This window comes from Sminthopsis crassicaudata, chromosome 1, assembly GCF_048593235.1.
Source record: "Sminthopsis crassicaudata isolate SCR6 chromosome 1, ASM4859323v1, whole genome shotgun sequence".
NCBI lineage: Eukaryota > Metazoa > Chordata > Mammalia > Dasyuromorphia > Dasyuridae > Sminthopsis > Sminthopsis crassicaudata.
Genome location: NC_133617.1, coordinates 385,756,689 through 385,770,095, shown reverse-complemented (window position 1 = coordinate 385,770,095; position 13,407 = coordinate 385,756,689). Strand labels below are relative to the sequence as shown.

The window sequence follows — 13,407 nt, the reverse complement described above, 5'->3', positions numbered from 1 at the left end:
AAAGGAGGGATCCAGGGAGGCTGGCTAGCCCTGACTGGACATCTGAATGGCTAGCTAGCCTAAAAATCTCTCAAACCTTTCGTTCCTCATTATTTTTGTTGCTTCTTGTCTGCCTGCCTTTCCTGGGGGCAAGCTAGTCTTGGCTGAAAGGAAATGAAGAGAATAAAGGTTTGTAATGAGGTGTCTTCAGGTATAAAGTGTTCCCGAGGTATTTATTGGGGAAATAGAAAGAAGTGTGATCTTGAGGGAGGTCTGGAAAATGAGGCTTTTCTTCTCATCTGACTCTCACCTCAGGGAACAGCTTTATTTCTTTGTTTTTTTTTTTTTTTTGTTTTCTCATCAGCAAGATGGCCCTATTCAAGCCTTCTACCCTACCATCTGACTGAATAGAAGGTCTTGGAAAATTATTGATGTCAATGAAGGCTTGATTCCAGAATCAAAATAAAACAACCTATCCAGATGCTAAAAGGCTTAATTACTCATTCTCCAACAAAAATCTAGTCCCTGGTTCTTGAAAATCCTGGTAGATGGAGTAGGAGAAAGTTAGAAACCTAGGGCTCTTATAAAAGAATAATGTGATCTTTTCCTCCAGTCTCACCCAATTATCATCATGTAGTCAGAAATGAGCAGTTAAGTATATGTGCCACGAACATGCTGAGATAATGTTTGGCTTTGAGTAATCAAAGTTACAGCTGAGCATCCTTCAGGCTATTTAAAAAGCTGAGACTGTGGTCCAATGCTCCACTTGAACTCTCTTCAACCAATTTTCTGTGACTTATGTTGAATATAAATACACATGAGCCTTACATGTATAGCCTTAAAAGTATACATAAATATAATTTCCATTACAGTGTGGTATGCTGGATAGCAGGTTACATACAAACTCAGGAACACCTGCATTCAAATGCTGGTTAGGACACTTAACAAGCTATATGACACTGGGCAAGTAGGTCACTTAAGTTTCCCAAGCCTTTGTTTTTACTTCTATCAAAAGAAGTTAGTGATTGTTACAGGACTTACCTCTAAAAGTTATTATGAACTTCAGATGAGATAAATGTTCACAATGAATATAAGGAAACTTGCACTTCTGAAAAACATTCTCTCTTGCACTCTTTTTCTTTCCCTGTCTCTCTCTTCCCCCTCCATCTGTCTCTGTCTCTGTCTCTGTCTCTGTCTCTGTCTCTGTCTCTGTCTCTCTCTCTCTCTCTCTTTTTCTCTCCTCTCTCCTCTCCTCTCCTCTCCTTCTCTCCTCTCCTTTTCTCCTTCTCTCCTCTTTCCTTTTTCCCTCTCCCCTCTTTTGTCTTTAGTGTGGGAAGAGGAGGACTATGATTTTATGTTTCTCAAAAAATATCTGCTTTTCTAGAATAACTAATTCCAAAATTATTCTATCATTCAAGATTAATATCTGTCAATGAAATAAAATTTCAATACTGTTGAATAAAAGTGGTGAACAAAAAAGCATTCTTATTTAGTGGACTAGTTTATGATTATAAACTATAAAGTATTTTTAAAGCAATATATTTTTAAAGATTGTGTATTATAAAGTACTTGAAAGTACAAATTAAGTTTTAAAAAAGGTATTAATTCAAAAGAGTTCTATAATAAACAGTGACCTATCATCATCAGGGCTTCTTCCATGAATTTTTAAGGTTTACAAAGTGATTTATTGTAAAAATAAATTATTTGATGTAATGAAAGAAATATCACCAATTTACAGTGAAAGAAATGGAGAGTTAACCATTAAATATATTAATATATTTATATTATTACTATAATATAAATAAAATTTATTTATAAATATAGCATATGTTAATATAATATGAACAATAATTAATATATCCTTATTATTAATAATATAATATTACTATATAATAATAATATAAATATATTAAATATATCAAAATCCAAAAAGAACCAGGTTAATCCTAGAGGTAGCTAGGTGACCAGTGGAAAGTGGAACTTGAAGTAAAGGAAGAGCCAATTTCAAATCCAGCTTAAGGGATTTCTTGTCTGTGTGACATTTGAACAAGTCATTTAACTTGTTAGCCTATTTCTTTTTCTGTTAAATAGAAATAATAACAGTACCTCCCTCAAGGGGTTGTTGTGAGAATCAAATGAGTTATCATTTATCAAGGGACTTGCAGACCTGGAAAGTGCTATATAAGTGCACAAGATGACAAAGATTCTTCTTAGTTCATTTGTGTCTGACTATGTGATTTTCTTGGCAAATATACTAAAGTGTTTTGTCATTTTCTTCTTCAGTGTGTTCCCATTTTACAAATGAAGAATTAAAACAAATAAATGACTTGTTCAGGGTCACACAGCTAGTAATTAACTCAGGCAATTTTGAATTCAGATCTTCCTGACCCTAAGCTAGGTGCTCTATCCACTGAGGATCTACTTGTCCCTATATGATGATAAATAATATCAATTCCACAAATGTTTACTGAGAGTCTAGGTTATATTAGGCACTGTATGTAGGGGTTGTCAAGCTTCATGAGCTTTTGCTCTCTAAGAGTTTATAAAGTTTTAGAGAAGCCTAGAGAGACTTTCATGAACTGATGCCAAATGAAATAAGCAGAACCAGGAGGTCATTATACACGGCAACAAGAAGATTATATGATGGATCAATTCTGATGGACAAGGCTCTTTTCAACAATGAGATGATTCAGGCCAGTTCCAATGATCTTGTGATGAAGACAGCCATCTAAACCCAGAGAGAAGACTGTGGGAATTGAGTGTGGATCACAACCTAGCATTTTCATTTTTTTTCTTTCTCATTTTCCCCCTCTTTTTGATTTGATTTTTCTTGTGTAGCAAAATAACTGTATAAATATATATGCATATATTTAACATTTATTTTTACCATGTTTAACATATATATTGGATTATTTGCTGTCTATGGAAGGGATTGAGGGGAAGGTGAGGAAAAAATGGAACATAAGATTTTGCAAGGGTTAATGTTAAAAAAGTTATCCATGCATATCTTTTGAAAATTAAAAAGTTTTAATAAAAAAATAAATTTAAAAAAAAAGAGTTTATAAAGTCATAGGAGAGATAAAACCTCTAGCATAAAGTCTGTGATAAGTGTCACAAAAGATGTACACACAACATTATGTTGCGTTGAGGGATTCACTGATGATGGAGGTTAGAATTATGATTTGGAAGGTAACCAGATGCTGTTGGAAGTGTGTTGGAAGTCATTTTGAGCCAGCCAATAAAATTGTGCAACTGAGATGTCCTTGATCTGAGGGAGGAAGTTTGGGTTTTGATTAGTGTCTCTTTTTTTTCTTGCCTAATGTGTAAAGAATTACAAAGCAGACTTGGCTTCTGCAGCTCTGCAGGTGTCCTCGTTTATGCTTGAGTTCAGCATCCTCCTCCCTCTTTCCCCATCCCCCTTCCCTTAGGTGTGCTCCACTTGCTTTTCTACCTCTAGTTTAATTAAGTCAATTAATGAAATCTCCCTCTTTGTTCTTGGCCCATACTTTTACTCTTCAGGGCCAGGTTTAGCCTGCCATGAGAAGTTGGCATTTTTCAACACAGCATATCCCTAGTTAAAATGGCATTAAACCCGATCCCATGCTGGCTCTCTGAGCATTCGGCTCTTTTGCAAAAGTGCCTCTTCTTAAAAATGGAACTGTTGTCTTCCTGCTGGGAGCTTCCTGGGCCCATGGCGAATGCCTTTACTTAAATACTAGGGCCTTCTGATGGCATGAGCTTTGTGCAAAGCTGAAGGAAGAACATTTCCGAAAAAGGGAATGTGCTCAGAATATTACTAGCCAGAGTCAGGGCTAACGGTGCAGTGGTAAGGCCTGATCACAGCACAAGCCTCATTGATAAAGTTGGCAGGCATTGTGGAAAATGTAAAATATACATCCTTCTTTTGGAGCATTTACTCAGTAAATTCATGTTGTATATTTTTATCCTGCAGCAAATTTAGAAAATCTTTTGATGTGTTTTTTTTTTTGTTTTTAAGTTTTGTTTTCTGCTAGGTGCAAACAAACTTAAAGTCAGTTGAGTTGTGCCCATAGAAATTACTTCATGCTACTCATGTTTGACTGGTTTTGACCATTTAATGGGAAGCTCTGAGATGAATTAAAATCATAGGATCATAAATCTAGAGACGGAAGGGAGGAACTATAAGACTACCATCATCTAGTCCAACCTCTTTATTTTACAGATAAGAAAATTGAGACCTAGAGAGGTAATGTGACCTGTACAGAGTTACATAGCTAGGAAAAGGAATTTGAACACGGGTCCTCTAACTCTGGATTCACAGCCTTTTCTTTCCACTGTCTCTGCCTTTGGCACATACTAAACTGTAAAATCTTAGGTAAATCAGTCTCTCAGTGACTTAGATCCCTCACTAAAGGCTGTGTTATAGGCCAAATACTGTTCTACAATCATGAATAAAGTTTCTGTACAAGAATTTCCTTGCAAGTTTAAAAAAACACGCACACACGCCAGAATCTTCCCTGGAAGGGATGTTCGGTTTTGTCTCTTTTCATTGAGTTATCAATATCTTTAATCAATTGATGTAGAAAATCAGCTAGGTGGAAGAGCAGATCTGGAATGAGAAGATTTGAATTCAAATCCTACCTAAAATATTTCCTAACTCTGTAATCCTGGACAAGTCATTTCATATCTATTTGCTTTGGTTTCTCTATCTATAAAATGGAGATAATAAGATCATCTACCTCTTAAGTTCATTGTCAAGGGAAAAATGAGATATTGTAAAAAAAAATTGGCAAACTCAAAGCAAAGTCGCCACCATTATTATTCGTGTAGGCTCTTTGTTGATGTTGTAGACATCTGTCCATGCCCTCCTATAAATTCTGTCCCAGGAGTCCAACAAGAAAAAGTAATGTTTTAGCTGAGTGCCTATCTGCATGGGACCATGCTAGATTAATGCCACCAAGAATCTTTATTTTAATGTAAAGATAATGCAATCCCAGCATGGAACAGTGAAAAAACACTAGTTCATCAGTTTGAGGACATGGGTCCAAATCTGACTGTGTGGCCTTGTTGTAGGCACTTAATCTATACGGGTCTTAGTTTTCTCAACTGAAAAATAAGAGTGGAACCATAAGGCTTCTGAGTCCCTTTCTACTTCTGGCTTTCTGGTTCTCTCATTATGGGAGGTATTTTATTCGAAGAATGTTTCTCTATTAGGAATTCAGCTACAGAGGCCTTCTTGGCTTTGAAAATGGCCACACCCTTCTTTCCCTTATTGTTCAAAAGCCTGGGCTTTGTCAGTTAGGGAAGTTGCCAAGATTCCTGAGTGTTGGATATACTACTTTCAAAAGCAAAAGTTGTGCTTCCCTGTGTCTGATTCTTTTTGTTAATCCATTTATTTTCAGTGAAGCATAGAAAAAAAGAATACAGAGTAGAAATTATCATGTTCTTCATGTTTAACTTTCCCTCCTTTATGGATACAGAGATTTTGCTGGACTTAGTTGGATTTCATCATTTTGTATGTTTAGTTCATTCCCCTCAAAGCGATACTAAAAATGAATTCATCAATTAAATCCCATTATGCCCTTCTCTTGTCTTTATAGGAAAATCACTTTTTTTTTTTTTTCTCCTGTCAAAAGACAGCATGTCACTGTGGATAGGAAACCTTTCAATCTCAGAGTCAGAACTGGGTTTTAGGTCCTGCCTCTGACATGTTTTGACTTTGTGATACTGGACAAGTCACAGCCTCTCAGTGCCTCAGGCAGCTTTTAGGGCAGTTTAGTTGATCTAGATTGGTAGAGGGAATTTTCTCACCTAGGAGCCCCTTAACACAGCTGAAATCACAGATCAGGGTTAGAAAGAAATTATTTTGAGGAAAACAACACCCAGTCATCTGTAGTTCATTCTACTTATTTGGTAAAGACTTGTTTGGCTCATTACTGTTGAAAACTTTGAAGGCAAAGAAAAAAGACAAAATGAGGTCATAGAAGTTGTGATTAAAGGTGACAGGAACATACAGTCTTAAAAAAAATCTTGATGTCTGTATGAATACTGTATATTGATTAAAGATGGGCTATGTGCATCACTATTATGGTGTTTTTTTTAAACCTATGAATCAAATCAGTTGCTTGATATTTAAAATTAGACAAAATGGAACCGATAGTCTTTTTAGAGGTCAGTGAGTGGTCAGCATCCTCCCTGAGTAGGGCTTGGAAGCTGGAGGATGCTTGGTAATATGGTAGCAAATGCTCCAGGACTTAGAATAATCATGAGATTTATTTTTCTCCTTAGGCTTTCTTAAAGGCTTCCATCATCTTCCTTAGTTGTTTCTGTCCCTTCCCATCCCTTCTTTTCCTCTTTTCCTCCTCCAAAAAAAGAAATAATAAATAAAATGAAAGAAAGACTCTATAATCCCATAGACAAAAAAATCCCCCAGAGTAAAGTGTTTTACTGATAGTAATCCATGTTATTGTTCATGCATTTCAGTCATGTCCAACTCTTTGGACGTGACTTTGGGGTTTTCCAGGCGAAGATACCGGAATGATCTGCCATTTCCTTCTCCAGCGCATTTTTACAGATGAAGAATAATGTGGTAGGTGATTTACATAGGGTTACACAGCTAGTGTCTGAGGGCAGATTTGAATTCAAGAAGATGAGTTTTCCTAACTCCAGACCCAGAACTCTTATCTATTGTGCCACCTATTTGCCATAGCTGAATTCAAACAGTCACTAATAATTGAGTCACGTAGTATGGAAGGTCATGTACTTTCACACTTGACATTCTGGGAAAATCTCCAGTATCACATGTTACATTTCTAATATGTTAAGATATGTTATTTTGAATGATAAAATTACTGGTTAATATACAGTACAGTCTTTAATAATTTCTGCTGTACCCTCTCCACTTTCACCAAATCCTGATTGGTAATTGACTTTCTTTAAACCAATTATTTCAGAAAGCCTCAGCCATGGTTCACTTCATTATCAATTCTGGGATCATCCTTTACAGCTTATGGAGCACTTCACTTCTTTTCTCTAGTTTTGGAAATAAGAAACATCAAATGACATGTACAGAAGGAGTACAAAGGAAATAAGAAACAGCAAATGTACAGCAACAAAAAACATCAAATTTACTCAGCAAGTATAGAATATTATCATTCTCTCTTTAAATAGCAAATTTCTTTTTTGCTTTTATTTTTGTAATACTTAGAACATAGTAGTGTTTTTAAAATATACTTTTATTCATTCATTCACTACACAATGCTATATATTCAGAAATTGCTGTGATACCAGGTGACAGTATGAGCATTGGAAACATATATTAGGTGGTATTTAGTAGTAATAGCAACCAGCAAACAAGTCAAATTTCTGGCTGTTGAAAGTTAAAGAAAAAAAATCTTATCATTTTATCAATTTATTAATTAGTTACCTAGTGTGAGAGTATAGTCAATCACCTCAACTAGAATGACATAATAAAACAAAAATAAAATCTATAGCATAATTTAATGAAAAATTGAATTGAAGAGAAAACATTTTTCTCCCTAAGATCTTGTTGTACAATAATAAAAGGTGAATTTTGGAGTTAAAGTATGTTAGTTCAAATTCTGCTTTCTTCCGTTTACTAAACTGTGTGATCTTGGATGAATCATCCAAAGGGACCTTGGTTTCCTCATTTGTAAAATGATAGGGTTAGACCAGATGGATGTTAGTTCTAGTTCTAAATAAATGATCTCATATTCCCTATTTCTAAATTTAAAATAAACTTTAAATCCTCTAAAAAAGAAAAAAGTTACTGGTTTGACTCCACTTAGCCATGCCCAACTAAAACACACTTTATAACAGTATGTATTTTTAACATGGTCTTGTTTTTCTTGAAGTTTAAATTTGATTTTAGTGAAGGGAACTGTGCTGTGAGTCAAAGGTTCTGGGTTTGAGTCTTTATTAGAAATTGCTGATTGAACTAAACTTCTCTTCTCCCCTTGTAAAATGAAGCTTTTACTTCCCTTCCCTTAGTTACAGGAATATTGAAATCAAGTGTTTTGTGTGTAAAGCTCTGGAATATCTGAAGAATTTCTATTTTTCCTCATCTCCTTAACTTCACTTAGGTTTTCAATCATAATTGGCTTGTGATCATCAAATTGTTGTAGGGCCATTATTTACTCCAGCTTATTCTAGGTTCTGGACTATTTTGCTTCTTATTTTTAATTCATATTGATGCTTTTTTTTTCACATCAGGAATATAGATAGGTCAAAGATTTGGTCTCTTAAAATGAGGAACACTAAATTTAGGGGAGGCTTTGGTTTAGTTTGGGTTTTTCTTCTTCCTCTCTAGCACAGCCATAATTTTCATACTGTGCATTACTGGAGTTAAAGTTGTCCAGGGATGTTATAAAATTTGCCTTTCTTTGGTCACTTTGAACTCTTGGCTACTCCATTTACCTTACAATGTGTGTGTTTATTTTTCTACAGAGATCCATTCAGGAGCAATAGGCAGACAAATAATTTTTGGTTTTGCTTAGATTATTACTCCTGTCCTCCCACCCTAGCCCCATTCCTAAGAACCCAAACTTAAAGCAGATCCAGATGGCCTTTATTACATTTCAGTGACATGAGCTTCAATGACTATAGCTCATGGGTGGATATCAGTTCAACCACAGACTGCCTTGATCACTGCTTCTCCAAGGCCACATGACCCTGAAGCTGAAATCCTTGGAAAATTCATGGTTAGAAGTGGCGAAACCCCAAGAAACTGTAAAACATAGAAAACTCAGTGTGGTTTTTTTTTTTAATTCATCAAGAATTTACTATACTGTTATTCCAAATTTATGCAGACTTAGCTCCTGCCATAGAAATCTCATTTTGGAAAGACAATTTTATGTTTACACTGCATAAATTGAGAGACAATTCTGAAAGTTTGTCAATATATAGATAAAGAGAACCTATTTAGACTGGAATGGTGGTAGTCATAGTTAATTTTCTCTAATTGAACTCTTGCCTGTCTTAAAGTCAGTGGTGGGAAAAGGGCAGGCAGAATGTCTGGTGGTGTTCTGCTTCAGAACATGAATTGCTGGTCTGCCATTAACACAAGACTTCTATCTCTGTCTCTCTGTCTCTCCTCTCTCTCTCTGTCTCTCACTCTGTCTGTCTGTCTGTCTGTCTCTCTCTCTCACACACACACACACACACACACACACACACACACACACACACACACAGAGCCTTCCAGGGATCATTAACCAGATTGCTCTGGCCAGAAGCATCTCACAATAGGTCCCTGTTCCCCAAGTAGCATGGACAAGAGAAGCTTGTCCTGAGCTAGTGACAGCCTCTGATCCTAGGCAGGGCACAAGGAACTTACACAACGAAGAAAGAAAGGGTGAGTCTTCTTCAACTGTAGAAAGATGGTCCTCTGGAAACTGGAGTCCTGCTAGATAGTCACAATCCAGTCTACAGGCTGACTGTGCTAATATAACCCCCCCCAATATGATACATCCCCAAAACAAATGTAAACTAGAAATAGCATATTATGTAGGAAATCAAAAAGAACCAAATTCAAATTATGGCTCTGATATTAAATAACTGGGTTTATGAGCAAATCACTTCCCATTTCTGGGCCTCAGTTTCTTCAGCAATTAAATAAAGGAGGTAGACATCCAGTGCTTTCTAAATTCCCTATCTTCAAGATTTCAATAATTTAATCCAGTACTTAGTCTTCTCCAATATTGTATATAATTATCTTGTCTGGGACTTGGGGAGGAGCTGAGCTGCTGAAGGTCAGGATGTTGATGAGTAATTTAATAACAGCCTGTTGTTTAAGTGTCAGGATTTTTTATTAGTTAGTGTTTAATTGAGACTGAGGCAGTAGAGAGATCCTGACCCATATCTTATGTTCCTCTGAATCCTTTTAGTCCCTTCCCCATCCAGAGTAACCGTGGAAAGTCAGTGGAGCAAAGCATGAATTGAGTTTAGTAGTTGCAGTAATTCTGGCATTCTCTTGTATGGGAGACATGAAATATTTACAGTAAGCCTTGTGGGCATTGGAATGCACAAAGTTGGCATTAAGTCGAATGTAGGACAGGGAGAAAGAAATAACGTCGTTTCTAGCTGAAACCTCAAGGACACATGAGCAAGAAGTAAGGGCACAGAGACAAATTCCCTTCTCTTTCAAAAGTGTCTGGCATGCAGTTTTAAGTATACCTGGTTAGACCATTGCTTATTTTCTTGCAAAGTTCTGCAAGTAGAAACTCATATCACCAATCAAGATGTATAAATGCCTCCTGGGTAGTCAGTGCTGCCCCAGATGTCATAGCACAGATGTATTATGCAGGATACATCCCCTACCTTTAAGGAGCCTACTCTTTTTTTTTTTTAATTAATTTTTATAATTATAACATTTTCTTTGGCAGTACATATGCATACGTAATTTTTTTTTTTTACAACATTATCCCTTGTACTCCCTTCTGTTCTGAGTTTTTCCCCTCCTTCCCTCCACCCCCTCCCCTAGATGGCAGGCATTCCCATACATATTAAATATCTTATAGTATATCCTAGGTACAATATATATGTGCAGAACCGAATTTTGTTGTTGCTGTTGTTGTTGCAAAGGAAGGATTGTATTCACAAGGTAAAAATAATCTGGGAAGAAAAACAAAACAAAACCAAAAAAAAAAAAAACCCAAAAAAAAAAAACAAAAACAATGCTTACAGTAAGGAGCCTACTCTTTAGATTAAGAAACAACTACTTGATTATGCTCAGAACAGAACCCAGGAAAAAGAAGCTGTGGATGGGACAAATCCAAAATGGCCCCATACCTTTCTCATTCTTTCGCTCATTCACATTGATATACACACAGCGATGGTTCAGTTGACTAGGGTTAGAGATCTGTTCTATGGGCATGGACCAGAGCAGTGGTCCATGTGTGTGTATATACATATATATATATATATGTATGAAAAGATGTGTGTGTGTGTGTGTGTGTATGTATCACAGACCTCTTTGACTACTTTTTTTGGTGATACCCATGGATCTCCTTCTCAGAATAATATTTTTAAAAGCATAAAATAAAATCGATACAATTTTCAAAATAAAAAAAAATTCACAGAATAAGAACTTCCAAAATAAAAAGTTAATTGGCCCACATACAAAATGCAAAATTAAACTTAATCCCTTGAATTCCTTGGTTTCATGCCTTTAAGCACCTCAGCTGACCAGCCAGAGTGTATTCTATCTATACCTATTGTATTGCCTACCTTACTAGTTACTAGGAAGTTGGAGAGAGGTGAGCAGACCTCTCCTATCCCTGGGTGCTTCTATCTCTGGCTCCTCCCTTCACATTGACCCTCTGTTTTATGGCAGGTCATGTGAGCTTGGCGATTGACTTGCCTCATACTTTACTCTCCTAAGGATTTGCTCTTCCTCTGATCAGAAGGGCATTTCTAGCCCTGGGCTACGAAGCACCGAGCAGACTAATGAGCAGACCACTTGGACCAGGCACGAGACTGGAATGGTTCAGAGACTTCGGGACTGAAAATGTGAGAGTATTTGACTTAGGTTTTTAAATTTTCCAGCTTTCATTCTGCTGAGACACAAATCTTGTTCACCTCAGACATTTGGGGGAGAAAAACAGATTTAAGAAACGAGTTTGAGACAGGTTAATGAGCCCTTGGCCTCCTTCTATCTCCACACAGTCTTGCTTCCCTTCTGTCAGCCTGGCAAACTTTCCTTTCCCTGTTCCTTCAGATCAGGCCTTTTGTTTAGTAGCTTTTAGGTTTTAGTCTTTTGTTTTCTAGGGGACTTTATTGGTGGTCCATTTGGCAGAGTGCAAAATAGCATCTTAAAGTAGGAAGAGGGGAGAGGTTGGGGTTGGGATGTATATGTGGGTTTGTGTGTGTTATTTTATTGGTCACAAATGCTTGTCAAGTCTGGTTGAATCCATAGAGGCAGACAACTGCTTTTTAATTGATGCTGGAAAGAAAATTGCAAGAGCTTTTTCCCATTTATTTTCTTGTGTTCCCTAGGCATTTTCCATATGGAGAGTGTTGCACTTACAAAGTGCAAAGCCCTTACAATGTCTAGTTGGGAGAGTGGGGGAGGGTGAGGAAAGGGGCAGAGAAGATTTTCATTAGCAGGATAATTGGGGTGGGACCCTGCTTGGGCTGTGGTCTTGGTGCCTGTTCTTAGAGATCACAGAATCATAGATGTAAAGCTGGAAGACTGGGATGGGGGGAGGTGTTGGACATCTAGTCTCTCCCACTTATTTATAGATGAGAAAACTGAGACTCAGAAGTCACACAGTTAGTAAGTAGTAAAGGTGGGATCTGAATTCAGGCTTCCTGACTTCAAGTTCCAATATTCCATGCTGTCCTTAGGGATATTACCATATGTAGAAGTCATGTTATCTGGATGGAGGAGATAAGATGTTCGGTTCATTACTCTCCTTGGGGTTAGAGGAGTCATATTGTCATAGTCCATTGGGAGAGAGGGTGGGAGGGAGAAGTAGGGGGAAGTTGAGAAAGAGGAAAGAGGAGAAAGGGAGGAAAAGAAAGGAGAAGAAGGGGAGAGTGGGAATAAAAAGAAAAGAAAGAAGAAATGGGGGAGAGAAAGAAAGAGGGGGTAGAGGGAAGAGAAAGAGGAGAGGAGGAAGAGAAAAAAGGGAGAGAGAGAGAGAAGGAGGAAGGAGAAAGGGAGATAAGTAAAATAAAGGAAAGGGAAGAAAATTGGAGAAAGAGAAGAAAGGGAGGAAAAGAGGATGACTAGAGAGAGAAGAAAAGAGAAAGAAAGAGGAAATGGGGAGAAAAAGAAAGGACAGGAGGTAGAGGAAAGAGAAAGGAGAGGAGAGAAGGAAGAGAGAGGAAAGGGAACAGAATGGGAAAAAAAGAGGAGTGAAGAGAGGAAAGAAAAGGACTAGAGAAGGAGAGAAGTAAGGGGAGACGAAAAAGACAGAGGGGGAAAAGGGAGGGTTTGTCAGACAGACAAACCTAGAGACAGACAGACACATGTCCAGAGTTCTCACATGTGTATACTTTCTCTCCTCACTAGTTGCCATTGGCATTAGTCCTAAAATTTCCTCTGCTCACCTGAATCATACTGAATAGTAGGTCAGCATCTGCAGCTGTACATTCTATACCTCCATAGATCCCCTATTATTCCAGCCTAGCAAGTATGACCTCTGGGCCATGTTATTGTGGGATTACTCCATCTGTTACCTTTCAACCATATTTCCTAGGCCTTCTCCATTTTGAATGTGACTTTTGCAAGACTATGTTCATTCAGTCAGACTTTATGTTCTACCAGAGCCACTGGGGATTCACAATCTCTTACTCTTTGGCACAAGAGCCCAAGCCTAAGTGCAAATGCAGAAAACATTAGTGGAGGAATAAAAGCCCAGAGGGCACAGGTGAGAGAAAACATTCCTGAGTAGCCAGAGAGAGAGAAATTGCAAGTCCAGATAC

At 37.3% G+C, this 13,407-nt stretch overlaps 1 protein-coding gene across 13 annotated transcripts in view; it reads left to right on the top strand.

Annotated features, from left to right (window-relative positions):
* The window catches only part of PDZD2 (PDZ domain containing 2), a 499,259-nt gene that overhangs the window by 269,465 nt on the left and 216,387 nt on the right, over positions 1–13,407 (top strand). The window contains exon 1 of one of the 13 annotated variants that reach the window (XM_074279482.1): positions 11,319–11,487. The exons of the other annotated variants lie outside the window; for them this stretch is intronic. The gene's annotated coding sequence lies outside the window, so the exon portion shown is untranslated. Of the gene's footprint in view, positions 1–11,318; positions 11,488–13,407 lie in introns of those variants that run through there. 13 annotated transcript variants of the gene reach the window in all.